Source organism: Lampris incognitus, chromosome 2 (genome assembly GCF_029633865.1).
Source record: "Lampris incognitus isolate fLamInc1 chromosome 2, fLamInc1.hap2, whole genome shotgun sequence".
Classification (NCBI taxonomy): Eukaryota; Metazoa; Chordata; class Actinopteri; order Lampriformes; family Lampridae; genus Lampris; species Lampris incognitus.
The window spans coordinates 39,595,435-39,617,799 of NC_079212.1; the positions used below are offsets into that span (position 1 = coordinate 39,595,435).

General features: G+C 44.4%; 10 non-coding genes across 10 annotated transcripts; 6 read left to right on the plus strand and 4 right to left on the minus strand.

Moving 5' to 3' along the window:
• Positions 1–2,461: 2,461 nt before the first annotated feature.
• trnas-gcu (transfer RNA serine (anticodon GCU)) lies at positions 2,462–2,543 on the minus strand. Its single transcript has one exon. It is a non-coding gene; the product is annotated as a tRNA-Ser (tRNA).
• A 706-nt stretch (positions 2,544–3,249) lies between these two features.
• On the plus strand, positions 3,250–3,321 carry trnag-ucc (transfer RNA glycine (anticodon UCC)). Its single transcript has one exon. It is a non-coding gene; the product is annotated as a tRNA-Gly (tRNA).
• Positions 3,322–12,153: 8,832 nt separating this feature from the next.
• Positions 12,154–12,225, minus strand: trnaq-uug (transfer RNA glutamine (anticodon UUG)). The gene has a single exon. It is a non-coding gene; the product is annotated as a tRNA-Gln (tRNA).
• Positions 12,226–13,581: 1,356 nt separating this feature from the next.
• Positions 13,582–13,653, plus strand: trnag-ucc (transfer RNA glycine (anticodon UCC)). Its single transcript has one exon. It is a non-coding gene; the product is annotated as a tRNA-Gly (tRNA).
• A 2,055-nt stretch (positions 13,654–15,708) lies between these two features.
• Positions 15,709–15,780, plus strand: trnag-ucc (transfer RNA glycine (anticodon UCC)). Its single transcript has one exon. It is a non-coding gene; the product is annotated as a tRNA-Gly (tRNA).
• Positions 15,781–17,835: 2,055 nt separating this feature from the next.
• On the plus strand, positions 17,836–17,907 carry trnag-ucc (transfer RNA glycine (anticodon UCC)). Its single transcript has one exon. It is a non-coding gene; the product is annotated as a tRNA-Gly (tRNA).
• Positions 17,908–19,172: 1,265 nt separating this feature from the next.
• Positions 19,173–19,254, minus strand: trnas-gcu (transfer RNA serine (anticodon GCU)). Its single transcript has one exon. It is a non-coding gene; the product is annotated as a tRNA-Ser (tRNA).
• A 708-nt stretch (positions 19,255–19,962) lies between these two features.
• trnag-ucc (transfer RNA glycine (anticodon UCC)) lies at positions 19,963–20,034 on the plus strand. Its single transcript has one exon. It is a non-coding gene; the product is annotated as a tRNA-Gly (tRNA).
• A 1,266-nt stretch (positions 20,035–21,300) lies between these two features.
• trnas-gcu (transfer RNA serine (anticodon GCU)) lies at positions 21,301–21,382 on the minus strand. The gene has a single exon. It is a non-coding gene; the product is annotated as a tRNA-Ser (tRNA).
• A 708-nt stretch (positions 21,383–22,090) lies between these two features.
• On the plus strand, positions 22,091–22,162 carry trnag-ucc (transfer RNA glycine (anticodon UCC)). Its single transcript has one exon. It is a non-coding gene; the product is annotated as a tRNA-Gly (tRNA).
• Positions 22,163–22,365: the final 203 nt, after the last annotated feature.

The following is a 22,365-nucleotide window of genomic DNA, read 5'->3' on the forward strand; positions in this document are numbered from 1 at the left end:
CCCCTGATCCGAGTTCAAGTCGCGGTGGGGTCTTTGCAGCTTTCAATTACAGTAGTAGTGTAAGTTGTGGAGAACTTTAAGCAAGTTCTAAATACTGTGCTGTTAAAATAGTGTGGAGTCCTTGTGACGTTTTCGTTAACTCTATCTGCACGTTAAATAGAAAATGGGCTCAGCTGTTATGAGATGTCGCGAAGGTCACTCTCCGCACGAGGAAATTACTGTTCACTTCTATCGTAGTTTCAGTCTTCTTGGAGCTTTCACTAAAAGTTTCAAGGTTACTGCCAGAAATTTCACTCGACAGTGACACGTCGATACGCTTCCATGATGTAATGGTCAGCACTCTGGACTTTGAATCCAGTAATCCGAGTTCAAGTCTCGGTGGAACCTTTGCAGCTTTAAATTACGGCAATAGTGTCTAATCCTGGGGAACACAATAAAACTAAGAGGTGCTGAGCTTGTCAAAATGCTGTGTAGTCCTTTGGATGTTCTTGTTTAACCTAGGTACGTATCTGGACATGTTGAATAGAAATGTATCTCATTCATCATATGCGATCGCTTTCCACTAGAGGACATTGCTGGCCGATTCAATCCGGTGATCATATTTTCAGTCTTGTTGTGTTTTTCACATCATACTCACATTAACGGGTATAGCTCGGTTGTGTAGATTGAAAAACAAACTCTCAGGGATAAGATATACTAGCTTTACATTAGAGTAAAAACACAATATGTTGTATGTCACATGGATACTGGAAACTTTCTTCACCATACCCACGTTAGAAAATGTGTCCAAGACATATTCCCACAAGGCTTGGTTTGGGGAAAACTTTCAACTTCGGACAGTTGCTTCAGTGACATGAGAACAGTGATTCCGTGGCTCTCTTTAACAGTACTGCCGCTTGTCACGAGGATAGATTTTGTAACTGCTAGCCGTCTGAGGTCTTCGGTTTCACTAAACATGGATTGTTTTGAATTGAAAGTGAACCTTGCCACAATTGCAAGTATGTAAGCATGACTTCGTTGGTCCCAAAAGTCTCAGTTAAATGCTGACTTCTACGTGGAAGGTATTTTGTCGCTATATGCTAAAGAAAGCCCCCCGTGCGAGTTTTACGCTGAGTGAACGACTAGTGAGTCAGTGTATTGGAGGAAGTTCATGAAGTTTGGCTATAAAATCACTTGTGTCAAAGTCAGGAAAATGTGATGGGTCCTGGTTATTGCTGTGAGCAAAACACGTATGTAGGACTGTTTTGTTTTAGAGCACTCCTCAGTAAGTGTTTGGATAGCTGCAAGCTTGAGCTTGACTGTCAATAAAACAGTGTAAAACCCTTGTAATATTCTAAATAACATAGTTGTATGACTGCACAAGTCAAATAGGAACGCATCTCAAACCGACAAATGCTGAATTAGGTCTCAAATATGTCTTGTACACATTTTCTAACGTGGGTATGGTGAAGAAAGTTTCCAGTATCCATTTGACAAACAACATATTGTGTTTTTACTCCAATGTAAAGTTAGTATATATTATCCCTGAGAGTTTGTTTGTCAATCTACACAACCGAGCTATACCCGTTAATGTGAGTATGATGTGAAAAACACAACAAGACTGAAAATATGATCACTGGATTGAATCGACCAGCAATGTCCTCTAGTGGAAAGCGATCGCATATGATGAATGAGATACATTTCTATTCAACATGTCCAGATACGTACCTAGGTTAAACAAGAACATCCAACGGGCTACACAGCATTTTGACAAGCTCAGTACCTCTTAGTTGTTTTGTGTTCCCCAGAATTGCAGGCTATTGCTGTAATTTAAATCTGCAAAGGTTCCACCGAGACTTGAACTCGGTTTACTGGACTCAAAGTCCAGAGTTCTGACCATTACAGCATATGGACGCTTCACTGTCGACTGAAATTTCTGGCAGTAACTTTGAAACTTTTACTGAAAGCTCCAAGAAGACTGAAACTACGATAGAAGTGAAAAGTAATTTCCTCGTGCGGAAAGTGACCTTCGCGACATCTCGTAACAGCTGAGCCCATTTTCTATTTAACGTGCAGATACATACCTAGGGTTAACGAAAACGTCACAAGGACTCCACACTATTTAACGAGCGCAGTATTTGGAACTTGCTTAAAGCTCTCCATAACAGAGACGAATACTGTAATTGAAAGCTGCAAAGATCCCACCGAGACTTGAACTCAGATCAACAGATTCAAAGTCCAGAATGCTGACCATTACACCATGGAACCATGTAGACACACCACTGTCGAGTGAAAGTTCTGGCAGAAACTTTTGAGTAGACAAGAAAACATCTCAAAACTGAGGTCATGAAAATATTCCATTCAGGGACTGAATGAAATTTGACTCATCGGGTAAGAACGTGGGTTGTAATATCCACCATAAAGCCTGCTACAATGATTGCGCATAGAAAGTTCTCCCTTAGATCATAGAGAAAGCCTGTAGCGACAAGGATGTGATTCGAACCCACGCGTGCAGAACACAATGCATTAGCAGTGCATCGCCTTAACCACTGGACCACCTTGTCTTAGCAAACAGGCTTTTGCCACATTCTCACCACCTAACTCTTACCAAGCTGACATCAAGTATTGTTGGTGGCTTTCATCATAGTACAAAAAGTATTTTGCTCACTGCCAAACAATGAGACTCATCACATTTTCTTGACTTTGATAAAAGTGATTTTATCTCCTTACTTCATGAACTTCTTCTAGTCCACTGCCCCATTAATCTCTCTTGCACTGCAAAAACTTGCACAAGGGGCTTTATTGAGCATACAGCAGCAAAAGGCATCCCACGTACAGCTCAACTTTCAATGGACTCTTTTGGGACTGATGAACACTTGTAATTATTATAAGGTGTTATTTCAATTTCAAACCATCCTTTATGTGGACAAAACTGAAGACCTCAGCAAAATAAGACAGCGGGCAGTTACAAAATCGATTCTCGTGATACACAGCTGTCCTGTTATGACTTGGGGCCATGGAATCAGTGTTCTAATATCAATGTGACTGTGACTTAAAGCTGCAAAGGTCCACCAAAACTTCAACTCAGGTCACTCGATTCAAAGTCCAGACTGTTGATCGTTACACCATGGATCCAAATAATAGCGTGTGTCGATTGGAACTCTGATATGGACTTCTGAGTAGATCGGAACCCCTACTGAGGAGAATTCAACACGCAGCAACGTTAGTGTTCATGGCGTGTGCAAATTTCCAAAGAGCCTTCCTTGTGTTGCATTGGTGGTATAGTGGTGAGCATAGCTGCCTTCCAAGCAGTTGACCCGGGTTCGATTCCCAGCCAATGCAGAGGGATCTCTTCAATTTTACATCAGTCATGTTGTGGCAAAGTTCACTTTCAATTCAAAACAATCCATGTTTAGTGAAACCGAAGACCTCAGAGTGCTAGCAGTTACAAAATCTATCCTCGTGACAAGCGGCAGTACTGTTAAAGAGTTAGATCCATGGAACCACTTTTCTAATGTCACTGCAGCAACTGTCCGAAGTTGAAAGTTTTCCCCAAACCAAGCCTTGTGGGAATATGTCTTGGACATATTTTCTAATGTGGGTATGGTGAAGAAAGTTTCCAGTATCCATGTGACAAACAACATATTGTGTTTTTACTCCAATCTTATCCCTGGGAGTTTGTTTGTCAATCTACACAACCGAGCTATACCCGTTAATGTGAGTATGATGTGAAAAACACAACAAGACTGAAAATATGATCACTGTGTAGCACACTTGATAAGAATGACACTTACAAGGGCTGGTGTTTTTGTTGTTTTACTCCATCTGTCAAATAGACATTACAGAGGACACGTTTTCAGAGCATGGCTCACTATACGAACGGCAACACTCATCTCCAATTTATACACAATAAGAGCACCAAATATATTCTTCCATAAATTCACATTAGTCTAGCCTACCGCTAGCAAAGCTAAACAGTATATAACGTTACGGAACATGGGGGGATCAAAATAGCAACACACATAGGCCTACCTTCATATTTACACCGTGTGGAGACACTAAAAATAGTAAAGGGAGACTAATCACACATACAGACAATGTCAAAGCCAAGCTACAGAACCATAGGTTCAGACCGCGGGAGCTATGGCTATGCTAACGTTAGCAACTCGCTAGCAATCTAGCTAACGTTAGCCAGTGATATGACGTTATCAAAATAAATATGAAAGTCCCTTTCATGGGTATTTCTAATAGGCATCCATATCCCACCTACACATCATATTTAATCACCATCCTAATTCCATATGTCTAACTAGTCTGCTTACCTGTCAAATAGACATTACAGAGGACACGTTTTCAGAGCATGGCTCACTATACGAACGGCAACACTCATCTGACGACTCTACCCGAATGTCCCAGAGTGCACCGCGGGAGCCAGCACTACGTCACACAGGCTAGAAGCAATTAACCTGCAGTGCCCTCCTGTGGCGAGAACCGGCTATCACAACAACACAGCAGACAATTCCCTCTTTACTAGTAGTGAGTGGTCAATGAAGGTAAGTATATAAAATAAAAAATAGATGGGGGGCTACTAAATCCCAAGTACCCCACACTCTCCCCTCAAAAAGATAATGGCGTCCCGACATAACAAATCTACCAGTCCACATTGCATAACTTTTCATTGAAAAGATAGGTTATTACTAAGCAGGAGTCAATCTGGATACTGTACTGTAATCAGTCATAACATATAACACACATCTCCTATTAATGGTATATGTTTGCAGTAAATAATGTGCACTTGAATCCACTGCTTCGTCCGTCTTGAGGCCGGGGAGCTATAGTATCTGACTAAAAGCAAATAACTTTGTAATAGTAATATCCCTGGTGGTAACAGGTGTGTTCTAAAACACCAATGCTACAGTAACTCTATGTCTGGTGATCACAGGACAACTAAAATCACATAGCTATAACAATTGTAACATGTCAAAAGTTTTTTGGGTTTTTTTTTTGGTTTTTTTTTAATTTTTAAAAAAAATTATTTATTTATACTGACTTGTCTGATTTGCTTATCTACCAGACACACTAGGCTGCCCTAGTCTGTGATAAGTAAACACTGGTGTAGGTTTTCTATTTCTCAAAGGATATGCTTTTTCTCTGGCAGGCTGCACAGCTTCCCCTGGAGGAGGCTGCAAGGCATCTTCTGGTGGAGGCTGCAAGGCATCTTCCGGGCTCTTGTCGTCATCGGGCTCATCCTCTTCTTCAGCTCCAGATGTCTCGCCCTTCTCTGACACTGTCCCGTTGTCCTCTATTGTTGCAGGCTGCTCCGCAAAATCCTCTTCATCTTGACCGTCTCTTTCCTCCGGATAGAACTCCAAGGCGTCTGGGCTCAGCTGACTCTGGATCCGCTCACTGGCTCTGACTGTTGGTCGTCCCACGATGCATCTCCAGTTATCCTCATCATCTGAGTCACTGTCCTGTTCCTGGTTCCACTGCATTTGTCTGTCTGTCTTCTTTCTCTCCCGTCTAGGTTTCACAGGTAAGTCCTCTTCTCTTGGTTCCACCGGCAGGAAGTCGCATGGCAGAAGAAGGTTCCTATGCATGATTCTGGTTCGTCCTTTTCCATTCTCCGGCTTCAGCTCATACACAGGGCTGTCAGCGTGCTTCCTCTGTGTTACTACATGCACCTGGTCCTCCCAGAATGGTCTTAATTTCCCCGGTCCTCCTTTCTCGTTCAGGTTGCGGATGAGAACTCTGCATCCGGGATACAGCTCTGTCCCATGGGCCTTTTTGTCGTATAGTGTTTTGTTTCTGGCCCCCTCCTTCCGTGCTGTCTCTGATGCTAGGCGATAGGCGTCATTCATGCGGGCCTTCCACTTCTCTGCATATTCTTGATGGGATAGTGCCTGGTCCTTTGCTCTAAGGCCAAACATCAGGTCAATGGGAAGTCTTGGATTTCTGCCGAACAACAGATAGTAAGGTGCAAATCCGGTCGCTTCATTTCGGGTGCAGTTGTATGCATGTATCACCTTTGGGAGTGACGCTTTCCAATCCGTTTTCGCAACCGCTGGCAGGTTTCTCAGCATCGCCAGAACCGTTCTGTTGAAACGCTCGACCTGACCATTTCCTTGCGGGTGATACGGTGTTGTGTGAGAACCCCTGACTCCACTGTACTCCTGCAGCTTGGCGAAGAGCTTATTGTCAAACTCCTTCCCTTGGTCATGGTGCAGCGTTGCCGGGAAACCAAATCTCAGCACAAAGTCCCCGAATACCTTCTCTGCGGCGGTCTTGGCAGCTTTGTTTCTGCATGCATAGGCTTGAACAAAACGGGTAAAGTGGTCCATAACCACCAGTATATACTCGTACCCTCCCTTACACTTCTCTAAGTGTAAGAAGTCAATGGAGACCATCTCAAATGGGTGTGTGGTCACGATGTTGGTGAGAGGGGCTCTGGTTGGTTTGTTGGGGCGCTTGGTCTTCAGGCAGCTACACACCTGTGTGATGTAATGTTCCACATCTTTCTGCATGTGAGGCCAATAGAAACGGTCCCTCAACAGGTGCAACACCCTTTCCACGCCTAGATGGCCCAGGTCTCTGTGCAGTTCTTTATACACCAGCTCATGGAACTTTTTCGGCAGGACTAGCTGAGTTCGGGTAGCTGTTTTCCGGCGCAGGATGCCATCATCATCAAGGCACAGCCGATGCTTCTCTCTCATGAGTGTCGCAACACCCCTGCTCGCACACTGTGTTTTTCCCCGAGGCCACTGATTGGAGGTTATGTACTTCAGCACCTCACCAATGACAGCATCCTCCCTCTGGGCGTCTCTCACCATCTGACTGGGTATCTCTGCCACAGGTGATGTATGTTCCCTCTCAAACTCGGCTAGTGCTGTGGCTATGGTCACATCCAAGGCTCAGCTCTCTCCAGCTGTACTGACAGCGCGTGGGTCACACTGTTCATGACCTCGGGGTGTACTTCTTGTGAACAGGTCTGCATGTACTGCTCCATCGGCATGCGTGAGAGGCCATCTGCGTCCCCATTGGCTCGTCCAGGCCGGTACTTGATAGAGAACTGGAAATCGGCTAACTCTGCTACCCACCTGTGGGTGGTCGCATTCAGTTTGGCTGTCGTGAGCACATAGGTGAGGGGATTATTGTCTGTGTAGACAGTGAATGATGGAGCGTGGTAGAGGTAATCTCTAAATCTCTCACATATGGCCCATTTCATCGCGAGGAACTCCAACTTCCCTGAGTGGAGATGGTAGTTCTTCTCAGGAGTTGTCAGTGTCCTAGACCCGTACGCGATGACTGCCAGCCCACCCTGTGACTGTCTTTGATACAATACTGCCCCGAGGCCCTCTCGTGACGCGTCGCAGTGAAGGATAAAGGGCTGTTCAAAGTCTGGGTAGCCCAACACTGGTGGCTGGATGAGGAATTCAATCAACTGACAGAGGACCTGTTGGTGTTCAGCTGTCCACTTAACTGGGTGAGAGGAGGGCAGATGGTCTCGGGAGCCCTTCCTCCCCTTGTCCTTTCTCTTTTGTTTGAGCTTCCCCGCTGCTGTCTTCTCTGGGGTGAGGAGGTCATAGAGAGGCCTTGCGATTCGGGAGAAGTTAGGTATGTAGGGCCGGTAATACGAGATGAATCCCAGCATCTTCCTGAGCTCTCCGATGGTCGTAGGTTCTCTCTCCTTCAGTGCCTGGACCGGGGCCACATCAGCGGGGTCCATTGTGTATCCATCCTTAGTCACAAGCCTTCCCAGGAACCTTACTTGGTTTTTGAAGAGTTCACATTTTCTTGCCGTCAGCTTGATTCCATGGCTTCTGTAGCCATGCAGTACTCTTCTCAGGTGCTGGAGGTGTTCGTCGAATGTGGTTGAGTGGACCAGGTTGTCATCTAAATACGGCTGACAAATGTCGTCCCTCAGCCCAATCAAACATTCCTCCATGGACCTCTGGAACTCTGCTGGTGCTGAGGACAGTCCGAAGGGAATTCTCACCCATTCATATAATCCCCACGGGGTGATGAATGCAGTCAGTGGGCGGCTGGACTCCTCAAGAAACCCCTGGTGATATGCCTTCCCCTGATCCAAGACAGAAAACCAGGCACTCCCCTTCAGGCTGTCGAGCATATCCTGGATGCGTGGTATTGGATGGCGGTCTGGGATGGACCTCTTGTTCAACTCACGGTAGTCACAGCAGAGGCGGAGGCTCCCATCCTTTTTCCGCACACACACGATTGGGCTTGAGTAGGGTGATTTTGACTTAGTTATCCAGCCTCTGTTCAGTAAATCCTCGAGATATTCCTTCACTTCTTTATGAAGAGGCTTTGGGACTGATGTGTATGTCCGCTTCACCGGTGTGGTGTCACTCAGGCGGATCTTGAGCTGGAGTGATGGAATAGTCCCCACATCATGGTCATCGCGTGCGAACACACTACTCTCCTCCCGCAGTAGCTCTCTCACCTGCAGTTGTTGTTCAGGTGTCAGGTGGTTCAGAGGGACAGGCGGGTCCCATAGATCTTCCTCCTGGTGTTCCGTCTTGACATCACCTGGCCCTTTCAGCTTTGTTGTGTCTCTAATCACAGGTCTTCGTTCTGTACCTGTTGTGGAGGTCCCTGGGATGACTGGGTTCACTGTACTAGTCCCATCCACATCCAACGGCTTCACGGCGGCAGGGTAGATGGCTCTAGTTCTTTGGGTCTGCCCCAGGGGAGTCCGTGGCGGCACTGTGATGTCATGAGCTGTGACGTTAGTCACTGGGACAGCGATGCGTGACCAGGTTCCCTTCTGTAAACATACAATGTTTTCATCCACCTTCAGGCCCTCTGGCCACTTTGGGTTCACATTAGGCTCAAAGAGGACGTTCTGGTCTGCTTGGAGGGGCCCTGCTCTAACACCACACTTAACAGTCTTTGTCTGGCCCGCCGGAATAGTCATGCTTTCTCGGCCCACTTTAACCATCCCCTCACCTTCCATATCATCTCGGCTCTTTATCAGCTTCACGAGGACTTCAGCCTTCTTGTAGTCAACCGCGAACGCAATGCTTAGTGCCTTTGTGATTACACTTGATGGCTGTCCAGCTCCAGACTCTAACAGGTGTTCAATTATATTGTAACCGATGATCGGTTCTTCTGCGGTGCCCTGGTGTGTGGTTACTAGTATTGGCACAGTGAGTTCCATTGGTGGGGTCTGAGTGGTGCTATTCGGTGCTAACTGGACAGTCACTTCCACCCATCCAGAGAAAGGAATGGTTGTCTGGTTTGCTGCTTTACCAGTCAGGGTGCCAGGGCCAAGGATCTCTTCTGTGCTTCTCACCTTGGTGTGTGGGAGATGTTTTCTCCTCCATTCTTCACTGATTAGGCAGACCTGCGACCCGGTATCCCACAATGCCTGTGTGGCTACACCATCAATGTAACAGTTTACCATGTATTTCTTTCCAATTAGGTTCAGCAGCTGTGACTGGCGTTTTGAGGAGATATGACTCACTGTGGGTGCTTGCTGTTCCCGCCCTGCCTCGTCTCGCTGTCGGGCAGACACTCTGGCTTCTAGTAGCTGAATACTGTCGTCGATGAGCTTGCTGGTGACAGTACAGCTAGATGTGTCTACCTGCTCCGATTTTTCAGGCCTCTGAGCTCTACACCCTCTTGAAAGATGGCCACTCTGTCCGCATTTGAAACAGTGGTTGCACTGGTCGCCCCTTTCACTGTCTTGACAGGCTTTGCATCCGCGCTTCCTCACAGGCTGCTGCTGACGAGAAGGTCTTTGGCCAGAGGAGTGGTTCATGGCTTTTCTCATCTGTTCCATTTCTCCTTTCAGCTGTTGGATTATCTCGTAGAACGCAGACTCCTTTTGGTTCCCTGCCTGTGTCTTAAGGGCTTTCACACTCGCGGATGTTGATGGCGACGACTCCTGACCCCCGACCACTGCAGCTTCCGCTCCTAGATACTGATGTGCCTCAGCTCGCACTTCCTGCACTCTGGTTTCCTTACTGTGGGAGCTCTTCTTGAATTTCCGCTGTCTCTCTGACTCGAAACTTGCGGCCTCTATCATCTTAACAATGAGAACATCATCAGTAGTTGCTTGATCATCGAGATAGCTCTTGAGCTGATATTTTACCTGGTCACTCACTAGCCCAGTTCCCACAGCTCTTAGGAACTTCTTCTGTATCAGTTCAGGACTGTATTGTTCATCAGAGCCAGGCTCTCTCGCTGCTGCTAAGAGTCTCTCTTTACATGCTATGGCTCGGAACAGGAAGTTCTGTGGTGACTCCTGACTGTCCTGTGTGATGTTGATTAGTCCGTGATATAGGTCCACAGAGCTATCCTCTTTGAAATGGCCTTTCAGAATGGTCCTCAGCTGAGGGAGGGTGAGTTCGGTTTTGATCTCTAACAAGTCACGGAGAGTCAGCCCAGGGCTGATGGCTCGGATTACAGCCTCTATTATCTCCAACTCGCTGTGGCCTTTTCTCACCCCAATATCAATCTGATGCGTAAGATTTATATAAGACAACTTGTCTATCTGCCCCCGTTCTCCTATTTGGCCATTTATCTTAAAGTCTCTGCGTATGGTCACTTCAGGGGGTTGGATTACTGACGGGATTGGGTTTGAAGGTTGACTAGGTCTACTGGGTTCTTTAAGACTTAGTTTCTCACTGAGGCGTGATATCTCTTCCTCAAGCGCTTTTGTGGATGCAGTAAAGCTGGACTGTAAGGCCTGATATTGTTCATGTAAGCTGGCCAATTCAGCAGCATCCTTGTTAGTACTGTCTGCACCTGCACCAGTATGTGACTCCGCCCCTCTCTGCTTCATTTCACTAGAGAGGTCCACTAGTCTGGACAGAAACTGACGTGCTACCTCTTCATCCTCCTTCTCAATTGCTTCATCCACAGTCTCACTAATAAGTCTGATCAGCGCATGCCTCTTTGTCTGGTTTTCAGTGGGGACTTTAGCAATAACACACACCTCTTTTAACTGGTCCAGCCCTAACTGCAGGAGGGTCTCACTCAGCCTGTCTTGCAGTTGCTCAAGCTCCAGTTCCATTGTTGGTCACGTGTTCTCACTCCGCTCCCCACTTCTCCACCTGACAATGGTGGCAATGGCGCTGATCCCGGGTTTCGGCACCAATATTTGTAGCACACTTGATAAGAATGACACTTACAAGGGCTGGTGTTTTTGTTGTTTTACTCCATCTGTCAAATAGACATTACAGAGGACACGTTTTCAGAGCATGGCTCACTATACGAACGGCAACACTCATCTCCAATTTATACACAATAAGAGCACCAAATATATTCTTCCATAGATTCACATTAGTCTAGCCTACCGCTAGCAAAGCTAAACAGTATATAACGTTACGGAACATGGGGGGATCAAAATAGCAACACACATAGGCCTACCTTCATATTTACACCGTGTGGAGACACTAAAAATAGTAAAGGGAGACTAATCACACATACAGACAATGTCAAAGCCAAGCTACAGAACAATGGGTTCAGACCGCGGGAGCTATGGCTATGCTAACGTTAGCAACTCGCTAGCAATCTAGCTAACGTTAGCCAGTGATATGACGTTATCAAAATAAATATGAAAGTCCCTTCGTGGGTATTTCTAATAGGCATCCATATCCCACCTACACATCATATTTAATCACCATCCTAATTCCATATGTCTAACTAGTCTGCTTACCTGTCAAATAGACATTACAGAGGACACGTTTTCAGAGCATGGCTCACTATACGAACGGCAACACTCATCTGACGACTCTACCCGAATGTCCCAGAGTGCACCGCGAGAGCCAGCACTACGTCACACAGGCTAGAAGCAATTAACCTGCAGTGCCCTCCTGTGGCGAGAACCGGCTATCACAACAACACAGCAGACAATTCCCTCTTTACTAGTAGTGAGTGGTCAATGAAGGTAAGTATATAAAATAAAAAATAGATGGGGGGCTACTAAATCCCAAGTACCCCACAACTGGATTGAATCAACCAGCAATGTCCTCTAGTGGAAAGCGATCGCATATGATGAATGACATACATTTCTATTCAACATGTCCAGATACGTACCTAGGTTAAACAAGAACATCCGATGGACTACACAGCATTTTGACAAGCTCAACACCTCCTAGTTGTTTTGTGTTCCCCAGAATTGCAGGCTATTGCTGTAAATTAAAGCTGCAAAGGTTCCACCGAGATTTGAACTCGGATTACTGGATTCAAAGTCCAGAGTGCTGACCATTACACCATGGAACCGTATCAACGCTTCACTGTCGGGTGAAATTTCTGGCAGTAACTTTGAAACTTTTACTGAAAGCTCCAAGAAGACTGAAACTACGATAGAAGTGAAAAGTAATTTCCTCGTGCGGAAAGTGACCTTCGCGACATCTCATAACAGCTGAGCCCATTTTCTATTTAACGTGCAGATACATACCTAGGGTTAACGAAAACGTCACAAGGACTCCACACTATTTAACGAGCGCAGTATTTGGAACTTGCTTAAAGCTCTCCATAACAGAAACTAATACTGTAATTGAAAGCTGCAAAGATCCCACCGAGACTTGAACTTTGATCAACGGATTCAAAGTCCAGAATGCTGACCATTACACCATGGAACCATGTAGACACACCACTGTCGAGTGAAAGTTCTGGCAGAAACTTTTGAGTAGACAAGAAAACATCTCAAAACTGAGGTCATGAAAATATTCCATTCAGGGACTGAATGAAATTTGACTCATCGGGTAAGAACGTGGGTTGCAATATCCACCATAAATCCTGCTACAATGAATGCGCATAGAAAGTTCTTCCTTAGGTCATAGAGAAAGCCTGTAGCGACAAGGATGGGATTCGAACCCACGCGTGCAGAACACACGTGCATCGCCTTAACCACTCGGCCATCTTGTCTTAGCAATCACGGTTTTTGCCACATTCTCACCACCTAACTCTTACCAAGCTGACATCAAGTATTGTTGATGGCCTACATCACAGTACAAAAAGTATTTTGCTCACTGCCAAACAATGAGACTCATCACATTTTCTTGACTTTGATAAAAGTGATTTTATCTTCTTACTTCAAGAACTTCTTCTAGTCCACTGCCCCATTAATCTCTCTTGCACTGCAAAAACTTTCACAAGGGGCTTTATTGAGCATACAGCAGCAAAAGGCATCCCACGTAGAGCTCAACTTTCAATGGACTCTTTTGGGACTGACGAACACTTGTAATTATTATAAGGTGTTATTTCAATTTCAAACCATCCTTTATGTGGACAAAACTGAAGACCTCAGCAAAATAAGACAGCGGGCAGTTACAAAATCGATTCTCGTGATACACAGCTGTCCTGTTATGACTTGGGGCCATGGAATCAGTGTTCTAATATCAATGTGACTGTGACTTAAAGCTGCAAAGGTCAACCAAAACTTCAACTCAGGTCACTCGATTCAAAGTCCAGACTGTTGCTCGTTACACCATGGATCCAAATAATAGCGTGTGTCGATTGGAAGCTCTGACATGGACTTATGAGTAGATCGGAACCCCTACTGAGGAGAGTTCAACACGCAGCAACGTTAGTGTTCATGGCGTGTGCAAATTTCCAAAGAGTCTCCCTTGTGTTGCATTGGTGGTATAGTGGTGAGCATAGCTGCCTTCCAAGCAGTTGACCCGGGTTCGATTCCCGGCCAATGCAGAGGGATCTCTCCCATTTTACATCAGTCATGTTGTGGCAAAGTTCACTTTCAATTCAAAACAATCCATGTTTAGTGAAACCGAAGACCTCAGAGTGCTAGCAGTTACAAAATCTATCCTCGTGACAAGCGGCAGTACTGTTAAAGAGTTAGATCCATGGAACCACTGTTCTAATGTCACTGCAGCAACTGTCCGAAGTTGAAAGTTTTCCCCAAACCAAGCCTTGTGGGAATATGTCTTGGACATATTTTCTAACGTGGGTATGGTGAAGAAAGTTTCCAGTATCCATGTGACAAACAACATATTGGGTTTTTAGTCCAATCTTATCCCTGGGAGTTTGTTTGTCAATCTACACAACCGAGCTATACCCGTTAATGTGAGTATGATGTGAAAAACACAACAAGACTGAAAATATGATCACTGGATTGAATCGACCAGCAAAGTCCTCTAGTGGAAAGCGATCGCATACGATGAATGACATACATTTCTATTCAACATGTCCAGATACGTACCTAGGTTAAACAAGAACGGACTACACAGCATTTTGACAAGCTCAGTACCTCTTAGTTGTTTTGTGTTCCCCAGAATTGCAGGCTATTGCTGTAAATTAAAGCTGCAAAGGTTCCACCGAGAATTGACCTCGGATTACTGGATTCAAAGTCCAGAGTGCTGTACATTACACCATGGAACCGTATCGACGCTTCACTGTCGAGTGAAATTTCTGGCAGTAACTTTGAAACTTTTACTGAAAGCTCCAAGAAGACTGAAACTACGATAGAAGTGAAAAGTAATTTCCTCGTGCGGAAAGTGACCTTCGCGACATCTCATAACAGCTGAGCCCATTTTCTATTTAACGTGCAGATACATACCTAGGGTTAACGAAAACGTCACAAGGACTCCACACTATTTAACGAGCGCAGTATTTGGAATTGCTTAAAGCTCTCCATAACAGAAACTAATACTGTAATTGAAAGCTGCAAAGATCCCACCGACACTTGAACTTTGATCAACGGATTCAAAGTCCAGAATGCTGACCATTACACCATGGAACCATGTAGACACATCACTGTCGAGTGAAAGTTCTGGCAGAAACTTTTGAGTAGACAAGAAAACATCTCAAAACTGAGGTCATGAAAATATTCCATTCAGGGACTGAATGAAATTTGACTCATCGGGTAAGAACGTGGGTTGCAATATCCACCATAAATCCTGCTACAATGATTGCGCATAGAAAGTTCTTCCTTAGGTCATAGAGAAAGCCTGTAGCGACAAGGATGGGATTCGATCCCACGCGTGCAGAACACAACGCATTAGCAGTGCATCGCCTTAACCACTCCGCCACCTTGTCTTAGCAATCACGGTTTTTGCCACATTCTCACCACCTAACTCTTACCAAGCTGACATCAAGTATTGTTGATGGCTTACATCACAGTACAAAAAGTATTTTGCTCACTGCCAAACAATGAGACTCATCACATTTTCTTGACTTTGATAAAAGTGATTTTATCTTCTTACTTCATGAACTTCTTCTAGTCCACTGCCCCATTAATCTCTCTTGCACTGCAAAAACTTTCACAAGGGGCTTTATTGAGCATACAGCAGCAAAAGGCATCCCACGTAGAGCTCAACTTTCAATGGACTCTTTTGGGACTGACGAACACTTGTAATTATTATAAGGTGTTATTTCAATTTCAAACCATCCTTTATGTGGACAAAACTGAAGACCTCAGCAAAATAAGACAGCGGGCAGTTACAAAATCGATTCTCGTGATACACAGCTGTCCTGTTATGACTTGGGGCCATGGAATCAGTGTTCTAATATCAATGTGACTGTGACTTAAAGCTGCAAAGGTCCACCAAAACTTCAACTCAGGTCACTCGATTCAAAGTCCAGACTGTTGCTCGTTACACCATGGATCCAAATAATAGCGTGTGTCGATTGGAAGCTCTGACATGGACTTATGAGTAGATCGGAACCCCTACTGAGGAGAGTTCAACACGCAGCAACGTTAGTGTTCAGGGCGTGTGCAAATTTCCAAAGAGTCTCCCTTGTGTTGCATTGGTGGTATAGTGGTGAGCATAGCTGCCTTCCAAGCAGTTGACCCGGGTTCGATTCCCGGCCAATGCAGAGGGATCGCTTCCATTTTACATCAGTCATGTTGTGGCAAAGTTCACTTTCAATTCAAAACAATCCATGTTTAGTGAAACCGAAGACCTCAGAGTGCTAGCAGTTACAAAATCTATCCTCGTGACAAGCGGCAGTACTGTTAAAGAGTTAGATCCATGGAACCACTGTTCTAATGTCACTGCAGCAACTGTCCGAAGTTGAAAGTTTTCCCCAAACCAAGCCTTGTGGGAATATGTCTTGGACATATTTTCTAACGTGGGTATGGTGAAGAAAGTTTCCAGTATCCATGTGACAAACAACATATTGGGTTTTTAGTCCAATCTTATCCCTGGGAGTTTGTTTGTCAATCTACACAACCGAGCTATACCCGTTAATGTGAGTATGATGTGAAAAACACAACAAGACTGAAAATATGATCACTGGATTGAATCGACCAGCAAAGTCCTCTAGTGGAAAGCGATCGCATACGATGAATGACATACATTTCTATTCAACATGTCCAGATACGTACCTAGGTTAAACAAGAACGGACTACACAGCATTTTGACAAGCTCAGTACCTCTTAGTTGTTTTGTGTTCCCCAGAATTGCAGGCTATTGCTGTAAATTAAAGCTGCAAAGGTTCCACCGAGACTTGACCTCGGATTACTGGATTCAAAGTCCAGAGTGCTGTACATTACACCATGGAACCGTATCGACGCTTCACTGTCGAGTGAAATTTCTGGCAGTAACTTTGAAACTTTTACTGAAAGCTCCAAGAAGACTGAAACTACGATAGAAGTGAAAAGTAATTTCCTCGTGCGGAAAGTGACCTTCGCGACATGTCATAACAGCTGAGCCCATTTTCTATTTAACGTGCAGATACATACCTAGGGTTAACGAAAACGTCACAAGGACTCCACACTATTTAACGAGCGCAGTATTTGGAATTGCTTAAAGCTCTCCATAACAGAAACTAATACTGTAATTGAAAGCTGCAAAGATCCCACCGACACTTGAACTTTGATCAACGGATTCAAAGTCCAGAATGCTGACCATTACACCATGGAACCATGTAGACACATCACTGTCGAGTGAAAGTTCTGGCAAAAACTTTTGAGTAGACAAGAAAACATCTCAAAACTGAGGTCATGAAAATATTCCATTCAGGGACTGAATGAAATTTGACTCATCGGGTAAGAACGTGGGTTGCAATATCCACCATAAATCCTGCTACAATGATTGCGCATAGAAAGTTCTTCCTTAGGTCATAGAGAAAGCCTGTAGCGACAAGGATGGGATTCGATCCCACGCGTGCAGAACACAACGCATTAGCAGTGCATCGCCTTAACCACTCCGCCATCTTGTCTTAGCAATCACGGTTTTTGCCACATTCTCACCACCTAACTCTTACCAAGCTGACATCAAGTATTGTTGATGGCTTACATCACAGTACAAAAAGTATTTTGCTCACTGCCAAACAATGAGACTCATCACATTTTCTTGACTTTGATAAAAGTGATTTTATCTTCTTACTTCATGAACTTCTTCTAGTCCACTGCCCCATTAATCTCTCTTGCACTGCAAAAACTTTCACAAGGGGCTTTATTGAGCATACAGCAGCAAAAGGCATCCCACGTAGAGCTCAACTTTCAATGGACTCATTTGGGACTGACGAACACTTGTAATTATTATAAGGTGTTATTTCAATTTCAAACCATCCTTTATGTGGACAAAACTGAAGACCTCAGCAAAATAAGACAGCGGGCAGTTACAAAATCGATTCTCGTGATACACAGCTGTCCTGTTATGACTTGGGGCCATGGAATCAGTGTTCTAATATCAATGTGACTGTGACTTAAAGCTGCAAAGGTCCACCAAAACTTCAACTCAGGTCACTCGATTCAAAGTCCAGACTGTTGCTCGTTACACCATGGATCCAAATAATAGCGTGTGTCGATTGGAAGCTCTGACATGGACTTATGAGTAGATCGGAACCCCTACTGAGGAGAGTTCAACACGCAGCAACGTTAGTGTTCAGGGCGTGTGCAAATTTCCAAAGAGTCTCTCTTGTGTTGCATTGGTGGTATAGTGGTGAGCATAGCTGCCTTCCAAGCAGTTGACCCGGGTTCGATTCCCGGCCAATGCAGAGGGATCTCTCCCATTTTACATCAGTCATGTTGTGGCAAAGTTCACTTTCAATTCAAAACAATCCATGTTTAGTGAAACCGAAGACCTCAGAGTGCTAGCAGTTACAAAATCTATCCTCGTGACAAGCGGCAGTACTGTCAAAGAGTTAGATCCATGGAACCACTGTTCTAATGTCACTGCAGCAACTGTCCGAAGTTGAAAGTTTTCCCCAAACCAAGCCTTGTGGGAATATGTCTTGGACATATTTTCTAACGTGGATATGGTGAAGAAAGTTTCCAGTATCCATGTGACAAACAACATATTGGGTTTTTAGTCCAATCTTATCCCTGGGAGTTTGTTTGTCAATCTACACAACCGAGCTATACCCGTTAATGTGAGTATGATGTGAAAAACACAACAAGACTGAAAATATGATCACTGGATTGAATCGACCAGCAAAGTCCTCTAGTGGAAAGCGATCGCATACGATGAATGACATACATTTCTATTCAACATGTCCAGATACGTACCTAGGTTAAACAAGAACGGACTACACAGCATTTTGACAAGCTCAGTACCTCTTAGTTGTTTTGTGTTCCCCAGAATTGCAGGCTATTGCTGTAAATTAAAGCTGCAAAGGTTCCACCGAGACTTGACCTCGGATTACTGGATTCAAAGTCCAGAGTGCTGTACATTACACCATGGAACCGTATCGACGCTTCACTGTCGAGTGAAATTTCTGGCAGTAACTTTGAAACTTTTACTGAAAGCTCCAAGAAGACTGAAACTACGATAGAAGTGAAAAGTAATTTCCTCGTGCGGAAAGTGACCTTCGCGACATGTCATAACAGCTGAGCCCATTTTCTATTTAACGTGCAGATACATACCTAGGGTTAACGAAAACGTCACAAGGACTCCACACTATTTAACGAGCGCAGTATTTGGAATTGCTTAAAGCTCTCCATAACAGAAACTAATACTGTAATTGAAAGCTGCAAAGATCCCACCGACACTTGAACTTTGATCAACGGATTCAAAGTCCAGAATGCTGACCATTACACCATGGAACCATGTAGACACATCACTGTCGAGTGAAAGTTCTGGCAGAAACTTTTGAGTAGACAAGAAAACATCTCAAAACTGAGGTCATGAAAATATTCCATTCAGGGACTGAATGAAATTTGACTCATCGGGTAAGAACGTGGGTTGCAATATCCACCATAAATCCTGCTACAATGATTGCGCATAGAAAGTTCTTCCTTAGGTCATAGAGAAAGCCTGTAGCGACAAGGATGGGATTCGAACCCACGCGTGCAGAACACAACGCATTAGCAGTGCATCGCCTTAACCACTCCGCCACCTTGTCTTAGCAATCACGGTTTTTGCCACTTTCTCACCACCTAACTCTTACCAAGCTGACATCAAGTATTGTTGATGGCTTACATCACAGTACAAAAAGTATTTTGCTCACTGCCAAACAATGAGACTCATCACATTTTCTTGACTTTGATAAAAGTGATTTTATCTTCTTACTTCATGAACTTCTTCTAGTCCACTGCCCCATTAATCTCTCTTGCACTGCAAAAACTTTCACAAGGGGCTTTATTGAGCATACAGCAGCAAAAGGCATCCCACGTAGAGCTCAACTTTCAATGGACTCTTTTGGGACTGACGAACACTTGTAATTATTATAAGGTGTTATTTCAATTTCAAACCATCCTTTATGTGGACAAAACTGAAGACCTCAGCAAAATAAGACAGCGGGCAGTTACAAAATCGATTCTCGTGATACACAGCTGTCCTGTTATGACTTGGGGCCATGGAATCAGTGTTCTAATATCAATGTGACTGTGACTTAAAGCTGCAAAGGTCCACCAAAACTTCAACTCAGGTCACTCGATTCAAAGTCCAGACTGTTGCTCGTTACACCATGGATCCAAATAATAGCGTGTGTCGATTGCAAGCTCTGACATGGACTTATGAGTAGATCGGAACCCCTACTGAGGAGAGTTCAACACGCAGCAACGTTAGTGTTCATGGCGTGTGCAAATTTCCAAAGAGTCTCCCTTGTGTTGCATTGGTGGTATAGTGGTGAGCATAGCTGCCTTCCAAGCAGTTGACCCGGGTTCGATTCCCGGCCAATGCAGAGGGATCTCTTCCATTTTACATCAGTCATGTTGTGGCAAAGTTCACTTTCAATTCAAAACAATCCATGTTTAGTGAAACCGAAGACCTCAGAGTGCTAGCAGTTACAAAATCTATCCTCGTGACAAGCGGCAGTACTGTTAAAGAGTTAGATCCATGGAACCACTGTTCTAATGTCACTGCAGCAACTGTCCGAAGTTGAAAGTTTTCCCCAAACCAAGCCTTGTGGGAATATGTCTTGGACATATTTTCTAACGTGGGTATGGTGAAGAAAGTTTCCAGTATCCATGTGACAAACAACATATTGGGTTTTTAGTCCAATCTTATCCCTGGGAGTTTGTTTGTCAATCTACACAACCGAGCTATACCCGTTAATGTGAGTATGATGTGAAAAACACAACAAGACTGAAAATATGATCACTGGATTGAATCGACCAGCAATGTCCTCTAGTGGAAAGCGATCGCATACGATGAATGAGATACATTTCTATTCAACATGTCCAGATACGTACCTAGGTTAAACAAGAACGGACTACACAGCATTTTGACAAGCTCAGTACCTCTTAGTTGTTTTGTGCTCCCCAGAATTGCAGGCTATTGCTGTAAATTAAAGCTGCAAAGGTTCCACCGAGACTTGACCTCGGATTACTGGATTCAAAGTCCAGAGTGCTGTACATTACACCATGGAACCGTATCGTCGCTTCATTGTCGAGTGAAATTTGTGGCAATAACTTTGAAACTTTAACTGAAAGCTCCAAGAAGACTGAAACTACGATAGAAGTGAAAAGTAATTTCCTCGTGCGGAAAGTGACCTTCGCGACATGTCATAACAGCTGAGCCCATTTTCTATTTAACGTGCAGATACATACCTAGGGTTAAGGAAAACGTCTCAAGGACTCCACACTATTTAACGAGCGCAGTATTTGGAACTTGCTTAAAGCTCTCCATAACAGAAACTAATACTGTAATTGAAAGCTGCAAAGATCCCACCGACACTTGAACTTTGATCAACGGATTCAAAGTCCAGAATGATGACCATTACACCATGGAACCATGTAGACACACCACTGTCGAGTGAAAGTTCTGGCAGAAACTTTTGAGTAGACAAGAAAACATCTCAAAACTGAGGTCATGAAAATATTCCATTCAGGGACTGAATGAAATTTGACTCATCGGGTAAGAACGTGGGTTGCAATATCCACCATAAATCCTGCTACAATGATTGCGCATAGATGGTTCTTCCTTAGGTCATAGAGAAAGCCTGTAGCGACAAGGATGGGATTCGAACCCACGCGTGCAGAACACAACGCATTAGCAGTGCATCGCCTTAACCACTCGGCCATCTTGTCTTAGCAATCACGGTTTTTGCCACATTCTCACCACCTAACTCTTACCAAGCTGACATCAAGTATTGTTGATGGCTTACATCACAGTACAAAAAGTATTTTGCTCACTGCCAAACAATGAGACTCATCACATTTTCTTGACTTTGATAAAAGTGATTTTATCTTCTTACTTCATGAACTTCTTCTAGTCCACTGCCCCATTAATCTCTCTTGCACTGCAAAAACTTTCACAAGGGGCTTTATTGAGCATACAGCAGCAAAAGGCATCCCACGTAGAGCTCAACTTTCAATGGACTCTTTTGGGACTGACGAACACTTGTAATTATTATAAGGTGTTATTTCAATTTCAAACCATCCTTTATGTGGACAAAACTGAAGACCTCAGCAAAATAAGACAGCGGGCAGTTACAAAATCGATTCTCGTGATACACAGCTGCCCTGTTATGACTTGGGGCCATGGAATCTGTGTTCTAATATCAATGTGACTGTGACTTAAAGCTGCAAAGGTCCACCAAAACTTCAACTCAGGTCACTCGATTCAAAGTCCAGACTGTTGATCGTTACACCATGGATCCAAATAATAGCGTGTGTCGATTGCAAGCTCTGACATGGACTTATGAGTAGATCGGAACCCCTACTGAGGAGAGTTCAACACGCAGCAACGTTAGTGTTCATGCCGTGTGCAAATTTCCAAAGAGCCTCCCTTGTGTTGCATTGGTGGTATAGTGGTGAGCATAGCTGCCTTCCAAGCAGTTGACCCGTGTTCGATTCCCGGCCAATGCAGAGGGATCTCTTCCATTTTACATCAGTCATGTTGTGGCAAAGTTCACTTTCAAATCAAAACAATCCATGTTTAGTGAAACCGAAGACCCCAGAGTGCTAGCAGTTACAAAATCTATCCTCGTGACAAGCGGCAGTACTGTCAAAGAGTTAGATCCATGGAACCACTGTTCTAATGTCACTGCAGCAACTGTCCGAAGTTGAAA